This window comes from Lagenorhynchus albirostris, chromosome 1 (assembly GCF_949774975.1).
Source record: "Lagenorhynchus albirostris chromosome 1, mLagAlb1.1, whole genome shotgun sequence".
In the NCBI taxonomy this organism is placed as follows: domain Eukaryota; kingdom Metazoa; phylum Chordata; class Mammalia; order Artiodactyla; family Delphinidae; genus Lagenorhynchus; species Lagenorhynchus albirostris.
This window is the reverse complement of record NC_083095.1, coordinates 177,503,853-177,524,494: the sequence shown is the minus strand read 5'-3', so window position 1 is coordinate 177,524,494 and position 20,642 is coordinate 177,503,853. Positions and strand designations below refer to the sequence as shown.

At 39.9% G+C, this 20,642-nt stretch overlaps 1 protein-coding gene and 1 non-coding gene across 3 annotated transcripts in view; both read right to left on the bottom strand.

Annotated features, from left to right (window-relative positions):
* The window catches only part of PLXDC2 (plexin domain containing 2), a 413,757-nt gene that overhangs the window by 312,855 nt on the left and 80,260 nt on the right, over window positions 1-20,642 (bottom strand). The window lies entirely within an intron of this gene.
* On the bottom strand, window positions 20,017-20,089 carry TRNAG-UCC (transfer RNA glycine (anticodon UCC)). The gene has a single exon. It is a non-coding gene; the product is annotated as a tRNA-Gly (tRNA).

Below are 20,642 nucleotides of genomic sequence, written 5' to 3'. Positions count from 1 at the left end.
AAAAGACAAACCTAATGACAGTTGTGGAGGATGGACTAAAGGTGCAGAGGACCAGAGACGTTAGGCCAATTCTAGGTATAAAAAGTCGAGTCAGGTGTAAGTCTCAATGTAACTGGAGAGTGGGGAGCAAATGCCAGAGACATTTCCAATGTCAATAAGAACATCAAAGATCCAAAATTAGAAGATAAAAAGTGCTAAGATGAACTTTCAGTATCTGCTAATATCTGGAAATATTCTAGAATATGATCACTGTGTTGGAATGGAACAGGTAATAGCCACCCTGCTAAGCATGTTATATACATTATCTCTGGACGTTTCCACATTCCCATTACAGATGAAGAAACAGAGGCTAGGAGACATCAAGTGAATTGTCCCTGAGACCCAATTCTGTCCCATTCCAAAGCAAATGGGGAGTGAGGGAAGGTATGGTTTGTAGCATTTGCCAATTTCCATGGTGTAAAGATTCCACTGAAGTCACTGATTGCTGAGTTGGGAAGAGATGTGCATAACTGGTCCTCAAGGAGCCAGTGTGAGCCAGCCCCAGTGAACTACTGGATTGATCTGACAAACATATTGGCAGGCATTATATAAAGCAGAGGCTGGCAAAGTGCAACCACAGGCCAAATCCAGTCAACCTCTGTTTTTGTAAATAAAACTTTATTGGAACACGGCCACGCCCAAATGTTTATGGACTGCCTGTGGCTACTTTCACATTGCAATGGTAGAGTTGCATAGTTGCAATGGAGACTTGATGACCTCCAAAGCCTAAAATATTTATTAACTGGACTATTACAGAAAATATTTGCCAACCCCTGATATAAGTGTAAAACAGGCAAAACCCATTTATGCTATTAGAAGTCAGAACAGGGGAGACCTCAAGAGAGGTGAGCTGGAGGAAAGTGATCAGAAAAGAGGACGCGGGACTTCTGGGGTACCGGGAATGTTCTATTTTTTCATCAGGGTGTTGGTTACACAGTAAGAAGATATCATGCTTACAATTAGAATATGTGTATTTTTTATACGCAGATTATACTTTAATACATAAAAATGTTTTTTAAAAAAAGAGCAAGATGTTCTGAGAGCAGATTGTAAAATTCTGTTCATCAGTGATTTACACTTTTCCTTTTTTATATCAGAATAGAATTAAGACATATTTGTCTGTTTGATTTACAACAAATCCTGATGAATTCTATATGTATCCATAATAGCAGTAACAACATCTATCTACTGGGTGTTATTCTTGCCAAAACTTCCCTTCTGATGGTTTGTATTAACCTTGTCCCGTCTCTACTGCCCTTCGCAGAGTTTTCTTCGTTCTGTCTCCACTGTTCTAAAATGTGCTTTTTTTTTTTTTTTTTTTTTTTTTTTTAGTGGGGGTACACGGGCCTCTCACTGTTGTGGCCTCTCCCGGTGCGGAGCACAGGCTCCGGACGCGCAGGCTCAGCGGCCATGGCTCACGGGCCCAGCCGCTCTGCGGCATAAAATGTGCTTTCAGAATGCGAATTCCTTTGAATGGCATTGACATTAAAAGGCTGTTTACGGGCTCAGCGCACATCCTTGGGGAGTGACTCTTCACTGCTGTGATTATCATGAACAGGACTCAAGAAAGTGGGAGGCAGGTCAATCATATCAATTTTAACATTCTGTCAGGTGACTGGCCTAAGACAAAGACACGCCTGGCTGCTGCCCATCACCTGTAGCAACAGCCCCGACGTGTGCGCTGGGGCCAGAGGAGCAGCCAGCGCCAAGCCTGCGCTTCCTGAACACGTGCACCTCCTCTGCCCGACGCTTAGGTTCTGTATTTCCCTCTGAGATGAAATGAGAGGAGTCATAACTCACGCTGCCTTGGGTTCTTCCACCTGCCAGGTGCCAGCTTGGCCATTTTCCAGACTGGAGAGGATATTCCTCCAGCTCCAGGCCCACACCACCTGTCAGCTGTCAGGGCAGAGTGCACTCTAGCTTTAGCAGCTGGCCAGCCTGGTACCTGATGCTGATGTGCAGGAGGACGGGGTGCCTGTGAAGCCTGTGTGGAAGCCCTGCGGATTGCCAAAGGGCCTTAGGTTCCCACTGTCAGCATCTACCACCCGTGAACGCCAAGGCCAGCCCAAACCACAAAGAAGTGTGTGTTGGGGCTTCCCTGGTGGCGCAGTGGTTGAGAGTCCGCCTGCTGTTGCAGGGGACGTGGGTTTGTGCCCCGGTCCGGGAAGATCCCACATGCCGCGGAGCGGCTGGGCCCGTGAGCCATGGCCGCTGAGCCTGCGCGTCCGGAGCCTGTGCTCCGCAACGGGAGAGACCACAACAGTGAGAGGCCCGCGTACCGCAAAGAAAGAAAAAAAAAAAAAAGAAGTGTGTGTTGGAGATGAGAAGAGGCTAAAAGCCCTCAGAGTGAATTGTTTAGCATAATCATGATTTTTAAAATTTTTCTACTTAAATCTTCAGTGGGAGCCAATTTCCTTTTTCTGGAAAAGGAGCAGCCCTGGGGCATTAGTGAGGCCAGCACTAATGCTGAAATACTCTCGGCTTTAAGAGTCAACATACCTCTGTATTGTGGCAGCCTGGACGGGAGGAGAGTTTCGGGGAGAATGGATACATGTATATGTATGGCTGAGTCACTTTGCTGTGGGCCTGAAACTATCACAACATTGTTAATCAGCTATACTCCAATATAAAATTAAAAGTTTAAAAAAATATATAAAGTCTACTTTGTCTGATATGAAGAAAAAAAGCGTCAACATACCTCCTCAGATATATGAGAGATGATTTCTTTGGATATTTTTTTTAACAAAGAAACCATTGAAAGGTCTGCTTCACTTTAGTAAGTGAATCACAAAAGGAGTAGAATATCATTTAGATCTGTATGAAGATCCCCAACTTATGTATGGTTAGGTGGCTCTTATGTCAACTCTGAGAGCCCCTGAAAAAACAGTATAGAAAGCAACCAATCACACACTGCTTTGGACAGAAAACACTGCTAAATCAGTACACCACATTTTTCTTTTGTGCCTACCATTCCAGACATGGAAAGAGAAGAAGAAATTGTGCTTCTTTGGCCAGCAACACATCCTAGCAAATTATAACTGAACTTGAGTGCAGGATTGAAACAGAGTCAGGTCATGAGTATGAATTAGGTATATCTTTGCTTTCCATTAAGGTGACCGATGCCATTATCATAATAGGAAAGCTCACAGCGTGAGCACCTACCATCAACCAAGTGTATAGCAACTATATGCAGAAGGTACCAAGTCCCTTTTGCTGAAGAAGAACTTGGCCTTGACATGGGTTCAATCACTTGGCTAAGATCCCACAGATATCCAGTAGCCTAGCCGGAGGTCTGATCAGGCCTCGCTGACAAAGGCGCATGTTCATTACCACTCTTGTTTGGTTTACACTGATTTTCTTCCTCTAGTCTGCTGCCAAAATATTACCTAGCAAAATATTATCTATTGATGTGGCAGTAAGGGTATCCTAGATAAAAGGACAAAGGTGAAAGGTAACTGAACATGCCAAAACCTCTCCAAATCACTTTCGACTTGACCCAAGGTCATGGACTCGATTCTGCGTATCTCACATGTGATGGATTATCTAAGCGGAGCACAGTGAGTTCAGGAGAATGTTTGGTTTGGAAAGGATGGTACTCAAACATGCTCAGAAGGAAGGCGCTTTTTATTCCCATAACATTCTGACTTTGGGCTTCACAACTAAAACCTCCAGTGTGAGATATGAGAGCAATCTGTCAAAAGATTACAATTTATTTAAAAGTCATTTCATGTGGAAAGCTATCTTTTGTACTCCTTCAGTTGACTACACATGTGGTTGGTGTCTCACTCTGCACAAGAAAACATAATCCTAAAGCAGAAAATCAAAAATAAAAGGAAATCAGAAAATGCCATGTAGTGTGCCAAACGAATAAAAATAAATGAAAGAAGTTGAAAAGTCTTTGAAAGTGCATGTGTATTTTAATATCTGTTGAAAGAGATTTGGAAGCTTGTCTGAAGAGCCTCTCTGATAACTCCAGTTGGCTGACTGCATGATCTTGGCATAGAAAGGAACGCTAGAAGGTAAGACAATATCAAGAACAGGGAAGATGCATATTGTACCGAGAGAAAAGAAGATAGAGGGATTGGGAAGAAAAACAAGAGGAGACAAAACAAGCAGAAAAATTAGACCTTTGGAAAAACCAAGAAAATAAGTAAATCAGGAGTAAGAATAATACCAGCAATTAAGCTGGTATCTGTTACTTTGTCAAATTTGTGATTAAATTGCAAAAACTACATTCCATGACACAATGAAGCGGGAAGGAATGTTGACCAGAGACCCACTGGGACGGGTAGGTTACTTGAACAGCATGTGATGCACGGTATCAAAAATCTATTTGTACAGACATGCAAGTCCTTCAGGCAGGAAGTTTTTATTAGATTTCATTATTTAATTTAAATACACACACGTACCCAAACTTCCCAAATTAGAAGGTATTTCCTGTTTCGAAACTAAACACAGTCACATTCCCCAAATTTGCTGTCCTTGAAGATCCCATCATTTTATTTATACGAGTGTGTGGGTTTTCAAGGTTCAGTCACAGGTATGGGGAACTTGCAGGAAAACCTGAAAGGACGCTGTATGGCAGGAAAAGAGAGTCAGGGGTATTATAGACAGTGGACCTTCTCCTGCCACCAAACCGTCTGACCCTCCTGTGAGGCCTGCAGCAACGAAATCGATAAGGGAGCTGGTGAAGTTCAATTTGGACCCTGCAGAGGGCAACGGCCTGAAGATATAGCTGTACCCCACTTTCAATCCACATGTGTAGGAGGCCAAACCTAGGTGGTCCTGATAGTTAACTGACATCAAAGAGTTCCTTCTCCTTTCAAAAAAGATTTGCTGTAGGGTTCCTTTAATGAAAAACCCCACCAGAACAAACATTTAAAATACATTTTTAAATGATTTATGTGCACCTTTTAAATAATACATTCACTGTGAATTGCCCACCAATGTGCACCTGTAAAACGGCTGTTTGGCTGAAGCTTGAGGACAGTAGTTAAAACCAGCTTGGCTCACAGCCTGGTGCCTTAGGCAAATCAGGGGCTGCTCACCGCGTTCAGAGATGAGAGCAGGAGGGAGGCAGGCAGCGGTGGGCGCTGGAGAGGACGGGAATGTACCAGCTGGCGCATCCTCATGGCTTCTGGAGAGCGCGAGTCCAACTCACAGGGGGAATGGGATCACTAAGACCCCTTTTCCTACACTGAGTCAACGCAAACAAGGTCATCTGACGACCAGCCGAGGTTTCCTTCCCCCGAGTTCTTGACCCCCGAGTTCTGGCTGCTTCCTATCCCATCTTTCGACACCTGGACCACCTGTTCTTTTTCTTCGTAAAATCTGTCTTCGCTTGTTGAGCAATCTTCCCAAACGTAGCTGACACATTTTACAGAATCAGTGTACGCCTCTGCTTATCATGGAACGGCTATTTTTCTTTCAGTCTTACTATGTATTTGGAACAAGTCCCGTGTGCTTGAAATTTTAAAAATCTGAGTATAAATACCAGCCTCATTGCATTTCATTGATAAGAGTCAACATATCCTCTAAGTCAGCAAATAGTCCTCCTGACAACCATGAATTATGCTAAGATCACAGAGTTAAAACCTTCTTTGTGCTTTGCAGAGAGCTCAAGTGGAAAAAAACATCCCAGCTGTTTTTTTTCTTTTAAAAAAAAGGAAGTTTCTTTCCTTCTTTAAACCAGTAAATGTTTGCTCCTAAAGTTCCATTTCCAACTGAGATATATCATCCCCATTTTAAAAACTGATTTCAGTCAGCTTCTTAATGAAATAATCTCCCAAGATGGAATTTTAGAATTTGGGCCTAGAAAGAATACCTCATATTTAAATGGTTTTAGGGAATTTGGGGAACTTAAAATGTACCCAAAAAACCCACAAAGAAAAAAAATGTGCTGGGAATGAAATCCTAGGGGGAAAAAATAAAAGGAAGAAATGAGAATGGAAATGAGAACGTGGAACGTGCTCTTTCAAGAACATGAACTGATGTTTGAAGGACCCATTCCCCAGGACACTAGAGAAACTTTCCTTCTGGAATCTCTCAGCAGAACAACCACCCAAGAAAACTCAGCGCTATAGCAATTTCCGAATAACAATTGCTGGAACAGTCCTAGCTACAAAGCAACTAAATATGACTATCCCAGAGAATGAAATGCATCTGGAGAACACTAACACCAAGTCGCAAAGGAAACTATTCTCTCTTCCCTTTTCTCAGGACATGTAACCAACTGGCAGTTTCAGTGGCTATATTTCAGAGTGCCTGGGTGAAAAAGCAGATTTGTCTTTTTTTTTTTCTTCCTGACCCATAGCTTTGTGCTCGCCATTGCTTATACTCTGATTCTGCCCCGAGAGAAGAAAAGCTGATCTCAAGTCTATATTTGTGTACAAATAGCTTCAAAGTCAGAAGGAAACAGACTTAGGGAAACTTTAGAACATGATTTTTAAAAGATTACTGTTTAAAAATGTATCAGTCAGTTGTTTAAAGGCGAGAACAAATTTCCACAAAGAAAGATAGATTCCCTTGACAGTCTAGTTAACCTTTCATGTTGCTGAAAAAGAACCATATAATTCTATGTACAAAAGGCATTTCTAGAACCACTTCAGGCTTAGGCTAACTCTCCCAAGATAGAAACCTGAGAGCGGGATATACATCAAGGGCTCAAGCCCCGAGTTTTCTGGTAGAAAACTGACACCCTCTTGAGAATGGGTCCATTATTAAAGGATAAAAAGCCTTTATCTCCCTTCTGGATCACTCTACGATGGAAGAGAGGACAAGGGTCCTCTCTACAGTAAAACCCACCAAGCCTAGACTGTTCTCCCGTCTCCCTGTCACAGCAAGCTCAGCTGAACTAAGCCCCACCCAAGGGTGCCCTGCAGCTCTGACACACTTCACCATCAGACGGAGTCCCAGGTGTTTCCACACAGTCAGAGGGATGTGAGTGTTCTTTATTTTCTTCTGCTCACTTACCTGTTTTTCTAAATTTTGTAATAAACATGGATTGTTTGCATTAAAAAAGTTACTTCTGTAAAAGCCTTAATTACATTGAGGTACTCATTCATTTCCGGCTATCTAAAGCTAAAATCTTATAAAATGGTATACAGGGCTTCCCTGGTGGCGCAGTGGTTGAGAGTCCACCTGCCGATGCAGGGGACGCGGGTTCGTGCCCCGGTCCGGGAGGATCCCACATGCCGCGGAGCGGCTAGGCCCGTGAGCCATGGCCGCTGAGCCTGCGCGTCCGGAGCCTATGCTCCGGAACGGGAGAGGCCACAACAGTGAGAGGCCCGCGTACCGCAAAAAAAAAAAAAAAAAAAAAAAAAATGGTATGCAATGCCCATCATAAGCTTGTCCCTACATCCTCCCCCCAGACTTCAAGTCCTTCACCACCTATCATGAACTTAAGATTTAGTGCCATTGAATTTATTATTATTCTAGGAAGATATTACACCTTTTCATGACTCCCTGCTATTGTAAATTTGTCTCTTTACCTGAATTGCCCTTTATTCTGCCTCCATCAGAAAAATGCAATCTCTAGAACTACCATATGACCCAGCAATCCCACTACTGGGCATATACCCTGAGAAAACCGTAATTCAAAAAGAGTCATGTACCAAAATGTTCATTGCAGCTCTATTTACAATACCCCGGAGATGGAAACCACCTAAGTGCCCATCATCGGATGAATGGATAAAGAAGATGTGGCACATATATACAATGGAATATTACTCAGCCATAAAAAGAAACGAAATTGAGCTATTTGTAATGAGGTGGATAGATCTAGAATCTGTCATACAGAGTGAAGTAAGTCAGAAAGAGAAAGACAAACAACATATGCTAACACATATATATGGAATTTAAGAAAAAAAAAAACGTCATGAAGAACCTAGGGGTAAGACAGGAATAAAGACACAGACCTACTAGAGAATGGACTTGAGGATATGGGGAGGGGGAAGGGTAAGCGGTGACAAAGTGAGAGAGTTGCATGAACATATATATATACACTACCAAATGCAAAACAGATAGCTAGTGGGAATCAGCCGCATAGCACAGGGAGATCAGCTTGGTGTTTTGTGACCGCCTGGAGGGGTGGGATAGGGAGGGTGGGAGGGAGGGAGACACAAGAGGGAAGAGATATGGGAACATATATATATATGTATAACTGATTTACTTTGTTATAAAGCAGAAACTAACACACTATTGTAAAGCAATTATACCCCAATAAAGATGTAAAAAAAAAAGAAAGAAAGAAAAATACAATGTCATCCTTTGAAAGCCAAGTCAAATATCAACTTCCTCTGGAAAGCCCTCCCTAGCTATTCTAGGTGGTGTCATCCCCCCCTGCCCATAGGGTGTCCAAGGCATGTGGTTCATAACCTATCATGTTTCACTGCGCCTTAGTGCCTTGTGTACTGGTTTCTCAAGGTGAGGTTTATCTTTTCTTAAATCTTTTTTATTCTCAGAGTTCTAGCAGAGCACCTGGAATGTGTTAAACACTCAAACTAAATTGGATGAATGAATGAAAGAGTAGATTTTGTCAGGAACATCAGTTTTATGGTAAGTTGGAGGGCAGTCGAATAAGGTCAGAGAGGGGAAATGTACCTGGGACTCAGGCAGTAGAAATGAGGATGAAGAAAGAGATGGAAAGAGCTGGGACAACAATTGTTTTTCTGGCTTTTATTTGCTTCCATGGGATTGGTATAAAGTCACAGATACATAATCTATGGAGACTAATGTGTGAGTAACTGGCAATTTTGCTTCTCTAAATTCACTTCCAGTACAAGCCTGCCAGGTAGCACTGTATTCTGTGTCACCTCCTTTATGCTCCAAAATTTCTATATTTACTCCTATGTGTCCTATATTGAAAAATAAGGGAAAATAACCAACTGCCTGACACTGTGGTTCACTTGTTCTGCTTAATGCACCCATGCGCATGCACTAAACATCCGCACGTGGGAACTCTTCGGATGTCAGCGGAGGGGTATAACGAGCGCACTGCTTAGCTGATAAACTCACCCAAACCCCACAGGCTGCATGTTTTCTCATTTCACTGTGTGGAAAACAGCAGGCAAATCCAACTCAATGAATGTCATTCCTCACCTGCGTTCCGTCCTCCAGAGTTCTGAAAGCCTGTTTTGGAGTGGGCAGATCCTGAACAGAAAAATCGACTCATCAGTCTGTGATTTCAACTACTGCCCCATCGCAATCTCTCACTCCAAGAGGGGAAAAGTCTGTGCAAAGTGCAGCTTAGTTAAGTAGAATATAATTTGGCATAAAACTCCATGATTAAATACCCAGATATTGTCCTTATTTTCAAGGAGGCTGATGCAGATGTCGTTTGCTTAAAAACAACAGCAACAACAAAACAGACCAACACTTCTACATGCTCTTCTGGTCACTGAATACACTGAAATGAATAATCACTCCTAGCAACTTCCTTACTGCTTTGCCAGTCTGTTATTATACCTCTCAGACCGTCCACACACAAGGCCATTCCAAACAGAATTGCCTGAGCGCTACCATGTACCACCAGTGGGCAGAGGCTACATAGCTCTCCTTGCCTTCATCTTCCTCAGGATTCCAGCTGAGCTGCAATAAGTTTGACAGACTTTCCTGTGGGACCTGGGTGACCTTCTCTGGTGCTTTGATGTTAAATACAGCTCACTGGTGTCACAGCTGGAAGTTAAGTGAGTTAACTGTACTGTCTGGAGCAGGCCCCCAAATTTATATTCTCTGCAGTTGCAGTGTGCAGACCTTTAACTTTGCCCTGATTTTGCATCCATTTTCTGTCAACCTCCCCAAAAGCATGTAGAGGTAATAGATAAGAAACACAACTTCGCTGTCATATGGAACAAGCCATTATGGTATCCCTATGGATGGTAATAAAATGGGCCCTAGGAGACTACTACATCTGCCGTCTGGAAAGTAGAGTAGGTTTTACTAGTGCTAACTCTTCACCTGAATTGCAAGAGAACTCGCAGGCACCAACATCTATGCTCTAAATGCAGAAATTGAACCGTCAAGAAGTTGAATGTCTTTACCGAAATCTATTCCTCGGTAGAGAAAAAGTAACGTGGACACAAGTGTTCAGTCATCTTTTCAGAGCTCCTCCAATGACTTACACAGATCCCTGAGGGTTAAATACAGGTCTGGGGATTAAAAGCCTTGTTTCAAAAAGTTTTATTCAGAACCATATTAATTCTTTCACTACTCAGAGAAATCATTTTCTACTTCTGTTTTCACCTATGAATGGATAAGGATATTATGGGCCAATGTTATATAACCTTGCTAAGGAATCAGGGGCCTCCACTCATCAGGACTGTCAACATAATTGCTAGCCTGTATATGAAATTTGAGGGAAATGGATAAATTATGTACTAATAACTAACAATGGGGGGAATCAGTTGAAGATTATCAACCTTATTTTATACAAAAATAGAGCAGCATTCACATCTCAGATTTTGCTAGAATAAAAAGTCAAACAACCTTTTCAAGTGGAAGCAAAGATAAGGCTTGTTCAGTTCTCTTCCCCCCACCCCCATCTTCTATTGACTGTCATGAAGTTTTTAAAAGTTATCTTTACTTGCCTCAGTGTAACACTTGGGTAAAATATTTTTTTCTGCCTACTTTGAATAAAAAGTATTCAGTTTAATAAGTATGTACAACAATACCAAGCCCTCAGAAGAACATGATACAGCACAAAGAAAGATTATATAAATCCTTGGATTGAGTTTTTACTCTGGTGGAACTCTTCCATAAACTCTTCTATTGTGTTGAATATAAACGTATTTATATTTTGTTAAAATGATTTGGATAGCCATTGTTCTAATTAGGCAAGACTTTTCTGACAGTATATCTAATACTAAGAGAAATTTCAACTGTTATGTGATATTTGGGGTGGATAGTCAGTGAAATAAATCTGTTCACAAATACATGAAACCTCATTCTTTCTAAATAAAGCTAAAACTCAACAACATATTTTCTGCTTAATGCTGGCAGTTGCAACTTCCTGGCTTAAAGAAATAGAGCACCAAACAGTTTATAAAATGACTCAAAAGATTTCTCAAATATCATGAGCATCCTTGGCCAAATAGCATTTGGATGAGTTAATAAACAACAACAACAACAAAAACTAGTATGCATATATAATGATCAGATTTCCTTTAAAATCCCAAAAGTCTCAAAATTAAGAGGTTAAGAGAGCTTTGTAGTTAAGAGGCTCATGGGGTTTGAACAACAGCTCACTCATTTTTTCAGCCCTCAAAAATGTTTGGTACCACATCTGTTAATAAGGAAACAGTTCGATGAGTCAGTGTCTGAGCTTTCATTGCCTTGAAGGCACTCCAAAGTGGGAATTTCTGGCACTTTAGACCAATTTTAGGAGCTTTAAAAACATGTTGCAGGGCTTCCCTGGTGGCTCTGTGGTTGAAAGTCCGCCTGCCGATCGATGCAGGGGACACGGGTTCGTGCCCCGGTCCGGGAAGATCCCACATGCCGCGGGGCAGCTGGGCCTGTGAGCCATGGCCGCTGAGCCTGCGCGTCCGGAGCCTGTGCTCCGCAACGGGAGAGGCCACAACAGTGAGAGGCCCGCGTACCGCAAGAACAAACAAACATGTTGCAGTTTTAGAATCACTGAGCTATGTTTTGCCATTCAAATCACTGAGTCTCGGATATGCTCTCTAAAGTGTCAATGGTTTATTCCCTCTTCCTAAGTAAGGCTCATCCCAGCCAATTAAGCCATAAAGGAGAAGCAGTAGGACCAATCCTAAGTAAGTACTCAAGTCAACCTGAATAATGACTAGTAGAAGAAAGACTTCCTACCAGCAACAGGTCTTTCCTACTGATCCCCAGGACAAGGGTTTTTAAAAAACATCAAGTAAACAGCATTGGTATGTGTCTAATTACCCTCCACTCCAACCCACACATGTAATCCTACACTCAAGGAACAGCCCCATAAAGGATAAGTTATGATAAGCTTTTAACCACACTGGCAAACTGTCCCTCAATTCACAGTGGGTAAGCAGAGGCACAAGTGGCTCCACGGCCACTGTTGGCCTGGAGAGTGCCTTCATGTACGTTAGAATCGAGTGTCCCTGCATTTGGCACTTAGGCACAGTTCTCCAACTGGCCCCAGAATGCAAGCTGCAGTCCAGCCCCTCACCTACCTTGGCCAATGCCTCTGTACAGAGCACAGTCCTCCCAATGGTTATATAGCAGCCCTGTCTAGCCCCAGTGACCCCGTTCAGCTAGAGCCAGAGCCTTAAAGAAGAGAGGAAAATAACAAGCATAATTGACTTCAGTGAGGAAAAAATGAAGCTACCACTGACATGCTATGCTTTGTTTTTGTCCAGTTGCATATGATGCATGGCTTAAGTCAATTAACCATCTCAGAATCACGTCTTCTTGGAATCCTCTCCAAATCCCTGGGTCAGTGTCATGGCCACCCAGAGGGAGGAAGGGTCTCAGTATTTAGTTATGAGGAGAATGGTCAACAGAGATGAAACTGCCCCTCTGAAGTATCTACAAAAGAGTAGTACTCTGTGCTTGACTGTCTGTCTCTTACTGATATAGTTTGAAATTATTTCATCAATTTTAGCTCATAATAATTAAGATGATTTTGTAAAAGGCTACATCACAAATTATGTTTTTTAAATTATGAAACTGAAAAGTTCTGTTTTTTTTAAAAAAAATCATACAAACTGAAGTGGAGTAAAATGCTCACTTAAACAGAATAAAAATGATGAATAGATATAGCCAGTCATTTTGAACAATTAAGTATCACAATGATGGGTACCAGAAAAGACCTCCGAGGTCAGGAGACAAAACTCAAATGTCTAGGGATTTAACAAGTACCATTAACAAGTGTAGATTGCCATGTGTAACGAAACCTAGATACAGGCACCATGATGAACAACTATGGGTGTTGGGTCTCAATGTTGGGAATCAGCAAGGGGTGGAGAGAACAGGAGATATTTGTTCTACTTGTTGTGGACTGAAGTTTGTGTCCCCCAAAATTCATATGTCAAAATCCTAATCCCAACGTGATGGTATTTGGAAATGGGGCCTTTGGGAGGTAATTAAGTCATGAGGGTGAAGCCTTCATGAATGGGATTAGTGCCCCTACAAGAAGAGGCCAGAGAGCTAGTTAGCTCTCTTTCTGTAAAGTGGGGACACAAGAAGACAGTCCTCTGTGAACGAGTGAGCAGGGCCTCAGCAGACACTAAATCTGCCGGCACCTTAAACTTGGACTTCTCAACCTCCAAACTGTGGGAAATAAATGTTCGCTGTTTAAGCCAATAATTTACGGTATATTTGTTACAGCAGCTCAAATGGACTCAGACAGCCTCTAAAAGTGGTAAAGTGGTAGCAGCCGTCAGCTCCAGTCATGTACTGCTATGGGGGAATGTTATTGTTATAAAATTATTTGGGTGTGTGCCCAGGGTGGATAATAGTGGCAATTCATTTTCTTTTAATCCACTGGTCCTGAATCAACTTTCTGGAACTATGCAATACAATGTATCTCTGGTTTTTAAAACAAAGCCTTACAAATACTGGAAGGTAGTTTAGGATGTCTTTGCCTTATCTTTCTTCTGCATTAGACTAAATATTGTTGCTTTTTACAATCATGGACCTCACCACCGTAGTTGCCCATGTGCAGTATGTTAAATGTCAGTATTAAAATATGGTGTCTAGAATGGAGTACCAGATAGAGTTTAAAAACACAATAACAAAAGTGCAGGTTTAAGTAACAAATGGCACAAAAGAAAGGTAAAATAAACTAGGTCTTAGGGGTCAAAATCACCACTATCAGCTACAGGTATATTTCAAAAGAAAATGTGTAAAACCAACCATCTCCACGAGAAATAATCATGGATACAATAGACATTGCTTCCTTTTTCTGAATTCTTTTCACTTCTGGTTTTTTAATTGGGTAGATTAAGTATCAGCTCAATTTGTTAATTGCTTTCCTTAAAACAATTAACTATTAATTATAGTCCCTGTTATTAGCTGTCTCCAAATCTTCCAAGCTGCAGATGTTTTTTACAGCAGGCTCCCAATGAGATTGGCAGTTTAGAATATTCTCTGCCAGCAAGCTGCATTCCTTTCAGCAAGTGCCTACCTGCAAAAGACTATCCTTTTTAAAATAAGGTTTTTGTGCAAAGGAAAATGAGCACCACACTGCAAATGCACACGTAATAGCAATTAAAGCTGAAGGGTCTAATATACCAATTTTTATTTTCACTTTTTGGGGGTAAGAATCCTACATAGTGCATTGACTGAAAAGCCATTTTCAAACAACACACTATTAGGAATAAGCAGAAGTCTCTTACAGAGAGTGAGACCCTCTTCCATTGGCATTTCTCCATAATTTATAGCCACAGTGGAATACAGTAAATACCCCATATTTACAAATGCACTAAGTTTATTTTATGTTTATGTGATTGACACTGCACTTCACACGGTGTGCACTAATACATCAGATGTGTTCAGTAACTGTACAGATTGTTTCCTGTGAGAAGGACTCTTACACAGTAATGCATAGTTATACTTGAGTTCATGGTGTTCTGTATGTCCTGCAACTCCATTTGTACCCCATACATGATGCAATAACTTCTTAATGATTTAGAAATACTTAGCAGTCTGTTACCTGCCACTGAAAAGGAAGTCATCCTTACACATGCCCTTTAAGAAAGCTGTATTTGCTGTTTGAGGTAAGAAGAGAATATAAGGATGAATTTACTCTGTACTCACCCTGCAGGAGTGTCAATGCTAGAGTACAGAAAAGCAATGACTGCGTTAATTTATTACTTTTCTCTAATATGCACTTTACCCCAATTTTCAAACTTCCCAATCCCTACCCAGGCCAAGGCAAGCCTGTACTTTTTGTTGTTTTCAAACATGTATTAAGTTCAAACTTTGTTTAATTAAAAAATAGCTGCATCAATTTGCTCAGCTTGTGTTTAATGTACTTGATGTTAGAAAATACCAGCATATGCTCATGGTCTTCTAGGCCCATCTCTGTTTCTCATCATTTTCATGGACTTCCTTTTACAGATTTTCCTACTACAGAAACTGTGGGGACGCTGAACTCTACTTACTCACGTGCTTCTCATTACCTAGGCTTATTGGAAGCTCCATCTCTCCCGCAAAGCTTTTTTTCAACTAGTGCAACCCAGGGTAATTACATTCTATTCTAAGAGACAAGGGTGGGACTTCCCGGTTCTGCCAGCAACCAGCTGTATGTCTTAAAGCAAAGCTTTTTTGATCTCTCACAGCCTAATCTCCTCTCTTGTAAAATGAAGGACTAGATGAAAGTGGCATTACCTAGTATAGCAATCTAAACTCAGGGTTTGACCTGCTTAACATTTCTGGCAAGAAGATGGTATTTATGTAGTTACAATACACAAATTAACCAATGGCTGAAATGGAATGTAAGAACTCAATTCATAGACTGAAATCCAAAAAGGCTGACTCCAGTGATGGGGCACCTGCAGAGAAAGGGAGGAAAAATTTCACTAGTTCATTCAAGCCCAAGGAGAAATATGGTGCGCCCAACTTTGCATCATTCACCAGGAGGGTATGTGCTGTGAACTTTGCAAATCAGGTTCACTGCTTTAATCTGAGGGGAAAACTATGTGTGTTTTCTTTGTTACCCAGTTCTCCAGTTTATGAGCTATTCAGAGGAAGCTGAAGCAGAATATAGGCATTTAATTTATTTTATTGTAATGCATTCAGATGAGTAGGTTTTAAATACCCATTAAGAAGTTTACTCAGCTGTTGACACAGATCAGGGACTTTGGAGAATTAAAGGTCTCTAATAAGAGACCCAAACTGTCTGAATCCCTTTCTTACAGATGTGAGAAAGCACAAACAGCCTGAGCTTAAAAGGACAGTTATTGAAATTCAGATTGAACATGTGCATTTAACAACTAGAAACTGCATTCACTTCTCATTGCTAAAAGGATTGGGGCTTAACTGAGTCAGACATTTTAAAGAACTGCAAAACCATCTGGGAGGATTTATGTCCAAAAGTCAAAGGAGAGTCATAGAATTGGATGAGTATGAAGCATGATTTAAGTTTCTGTAATGTTTCTGATGATTAACTTCAGGGTGAATCTAAACTATCATGTAAATACACTTTAGTTTATAAGAAGGCCTGGCAGAACTTAGATTGTAACCCACCAAGGACATAAAAGATCCTTCGTTATGCTACAGTAGTGTATGAACCCCAGTTCCACGCTGCTTCTGTTGCCATATTCAGAGCAATGCTCAGGTTCTGTGAAAGTGCCCTTGCTCAAATGCCATGGCTGGAACAAAAGCAGGAGTGAGAATTAAGTCAAGCCCTGACTGAACAAACTCCACAATTTTTTAAGAAGGGAGTTGAGACAATTTAAATACCAACCTTCCAACTTAAATGCTGAAAATCAGTCGAGTCACTCCTGCAAGTGAGCCTTTTATAAAGAAGAAATGTCTTCGAACTCTTTGGGCAATACATTGATTATTGCTAAATATCACCATTTTTCAATGGCTTTATTTAACCACTGCTGCTAGAAAATTCCCCTGTGTTCTGCCCCTGAGTTTTACTGCTGCAGAATCAGGAATATACTCAGATCAAATCATTCTTTCAACTATAAAAAATCATAACTATGACTGTAACTTCTATGTTGGAACATGAAATGTATGCCAGGTACTTCATATATTTATTTCTAACACACTGATATTTGAGGGGAAGTTTGAGTTCATGGCAGCACTACCACTATGTAGCTCTGTGAGACTTGTCTCTGAGCCTCAATTTCCAAGTCTGTTAAATGGAAATAAGAATAATTGTCACTTCATAGAGCAGTACCAGGTTTAAAATACTGAAAAGCTTAGCACAGTGCCTGTAAATAATTGTCAGCTGTTACTGTTGTAAGCTTTACCTGAGTGTTTTCCCAGCTTCAGTTTCTCACCCATCCATACGTATTTTAAGAAAACAAAGGAAAACTTTCTTCCACATAATTTCTCCATCAGCATTTTATCTACTTTGATACAGCTCACGACATTCTTACCCACAGAGCATTTACAAGTCAGATGCACTCTGTACTATGCATGGTGTGAAAGAGGTAAACACTTAAGGAACAGCTGGCTGTTAGACCCTAGACTCTGAGACAGAGAAAAGGGGAAAGTGAGCTCTCTGTTCCTATGCATGTTTTCTGATGTTAGCATGCTTTAATTAAATGGGTACGGGGTGGGGGGACTTCAGTTCTGGAAGTATGGAGTAAGCACATCTCCCTCTTTTCACACCTAAAACCCTGGTTAAAATAAATAAAACCAGCAGCAGAAAACTCTAAAAGGTAGAGACAAGAAGGCAGACTTTCTGGGGATCTTTCTATGCAAAGCATGACTCATTGACCTATTTTAAAAGAACTGATGAAAGTTATTCCAGTAGAGAGGGAATGACAACAGAAGAAAACTTGGAACATCAGAGCAAAGAGAGGTCAACGGAATAGGTAAGTATATGGGTAAATAAAATATACTACTCATGTTCCCCTGAGTTTTTAAAATTCTGTTAGATGTCTGAAAGCAAAATTATAATATTTTTCCAATGTGGTTCTCAACATAAAGAAGACAAGTTAAACACCTAACATACTATCAATAATTTCATTAAGTATGAGTGTTCTAAATATGTCAATTAAAGGACAGAGATTGGCAGAGTGGATTTAAAAAATGCCCCAACTATATGGTGTCTATAAGAAACTCATTTCTAATATAATGATACAGGTAGGATGGAAGTAAAGATGCACCATGAAAATACCAATCAAAAGAAAGGTATAATATCACATAAAGTAGATTTCAGACCAAAGAAAGTTACTGCGGATGGAAAGGAACATTACATAATGATAAAAGTGTCAGTGCACCAAGAAGAATAGAAGAGTGTATGATTTCAAGCAAAAGGATATGGGGATGGACCTTGACTACTACACTTAATATTGGTGACCTTGGCCTTTAGTTTTCTGTAAGTTTCTCTAAGATTCAGTGTTCCCATCTCAAAAAATATGGTAATAACAATGCCTGTGTCCTGGGTTGTTCAAAGGTATAAATGAGGTCATTACATAAAAGTACCAAGCTATTGTTTGTATTTGTTTTCCCCTCCACTACCCTATTAATGCTTTGGCCTGAAAGCTGAAAATGGACACAAGAAATCTTCAAAGTAACCTTGACTTTTCAACTTTTGACATATCATTTCTTTCTCATAAACGGTCATGAGTTTTATTTGCAGAGCACAGTGTTTTGCTGTAAGGAAAGAAATGTGCTGGTATATTGATAAAGATCTTGGAAATATAGATTCCAATTAATTTTAGGAACCATTATGCAATGATGGGTGAATCCATGGAAGATCTGTTGACACAGAATATAATAATTACATATGGTAATGCAGTGGAACCCAGATCCTTACATATTTTCACCTGCATCTTCTTTTTGGACTTAAAATAAGAAGGAAAGGTAAAGATTAAGAGAAATAAATTAGATCATGCAATTATTAGTTAATATTCCACAAAACAAGAATTGCAAAAAAGAAAGAACAAACAATTGTTATTCAAGTAATCTCATTTAATGTTTCCTCCCTCCCTCCCTCCCTTTCTTTCTTTCTTTCTTTCTTTCCTTTCTCTCTCTCTCTCTATCTCTCTCTTTCTTTCTATTTTTCTTTTAAGTTTCTGTGTGTACTTTACATCTTCCTATCTGGTGGGGAATGGAGGCTTTTTTCCTTTTAAGCATAATCCTCATCACTGTGTGAGCGTGAGTAGATATATGGGATTTAACTACTCTAACTCATGTGATTCCAGTAGAATTAAAATAAGCTTCAGAAGAAATTAACTTTTCTATTTTCAGACTTAATAGTCTAGGCCAGAATTTAACATCCCAAAAGACACTAGAAAAGAGTAAAAAGAAGATGAAAAAGAAAAAAAAAAACAAATGTATTCCCCCACAAAAGGTATACTACCGCTTGCTATTGATAGATGACAGCACAGCACCCCAAATAGTAGGTACTATTATTTTCATCCATCATAACTGATTAAAAGAATAGAATGAAGCAAAGTGATTTACAAATTTATACTAATTAAATTTTAGCTTAATTTTAGGAAATGACTTAGCTACCAAATGGGTTACTAAATGAATAATTGAAAATAAATGAATCAAAATATAAAATTTCAAATAACCTAATATTAAGCTTGAAATTATACTTTATTAATAGAAAAAAACTGATGTTCACAGGCGTTTTATGGGAGTTTAACTTGTTGTACGTTGTTGCATTCAAAAACATTTAGATACTCTGAAAACTTGGGAGATCTCGGACAACAGAGCTTATTAAACGTCAAGCTCTCTCAGGTCAAAGCTGAAGAAAACAGTCTTTAAAGCTGCATTTTAGATAATTAAACCGCCTTAGGAAACAGTTCCAGATTAAAATAGCTCCGGTTCCTGGTTCTCTCGACTATACACAGTTAGAAGAGCTAGTAATTTTTAAAATATAATTAGAGCACTGGATGTTTATCAGAAGGAAAACTCACTGTCTAGCTAGACATCAAGCTAACTAGTTCATGCATTTATTTTTTCATATTTAACCACTGTCACGTCTCTATTTCCATGTTCTTAGACTTTATATACCACTAACTTCTAAAAGAATTTGTGGCAGTTTAAAAATGGTGTTAAATGTTAAATATGTTTGCTTTAAAAATAAATAGAATAATAGACGTTTAAGAGGAGCAAGGAAAATAATTGTTACCAATATCTGTTTTATCAAGATGTTACTAATATCTTTGCTCCTGTTGACCATGGCCACTGAATTTAACTCTGAAAAAAAAAGTTATGATATTAAAGTAAACTGTATCATAAGGTGATTAAGGCAATAATTAGCATTTTACTTACATGCATCAGAGATGTTTCTTTTTTTTAATTTTTAAAATTTTTGGCCATGCTGTGCGGCATGTAGGACCTTAGTTCCCTGACCAAGGATCGAACCTGGGCCCCCTGCAGTGGAAGCACAGAGTCCTAACCACTGGACTACCAGGGAATTCCCAACATCAGAGACGTTTGATAAATAGTTTTTATATTCACCTCCCAAAGTCCCATTCTCTTCATGGTATAGCAAAATTCCAGCTAAGGTTAGACAACTTACTAGAAAGTTCAAAAGAAAAAATTCAGATTGATTTCTGCCCGTTTGAGTAATCTGACTTCAAGATGAGTTTGTAAAAGTCTACATTTATAGACAAAGAATAAAGTAAGTGTTTGTTTGTTTGTTTTTAAATCTCAACTGGTTTATGGAAGGACAGGCAAAACGAAGAAAAAGCATTCTGCATCTCAGCTCTACTGCCTCTGTACACTCACACTGAAATCCTTGCAGAATGCCAAGCAAGGGAAATGTTTCAGGGCCATTCATCCAAAGTCTTGAGATGCTGTGATTGAAAGTAACATGTGGAATCAGTTTGAGAAAAATATAAGTCAGAGAAAAATGACATGAGTAATAAACTAAGATAGAGTGGAGATTATTAAAAAATGGAAATAGCTTCAGGGAAATAATTTGAGATGCAGCAGACAAATTTCAAAGCTGGAGAAACAGAATTTGC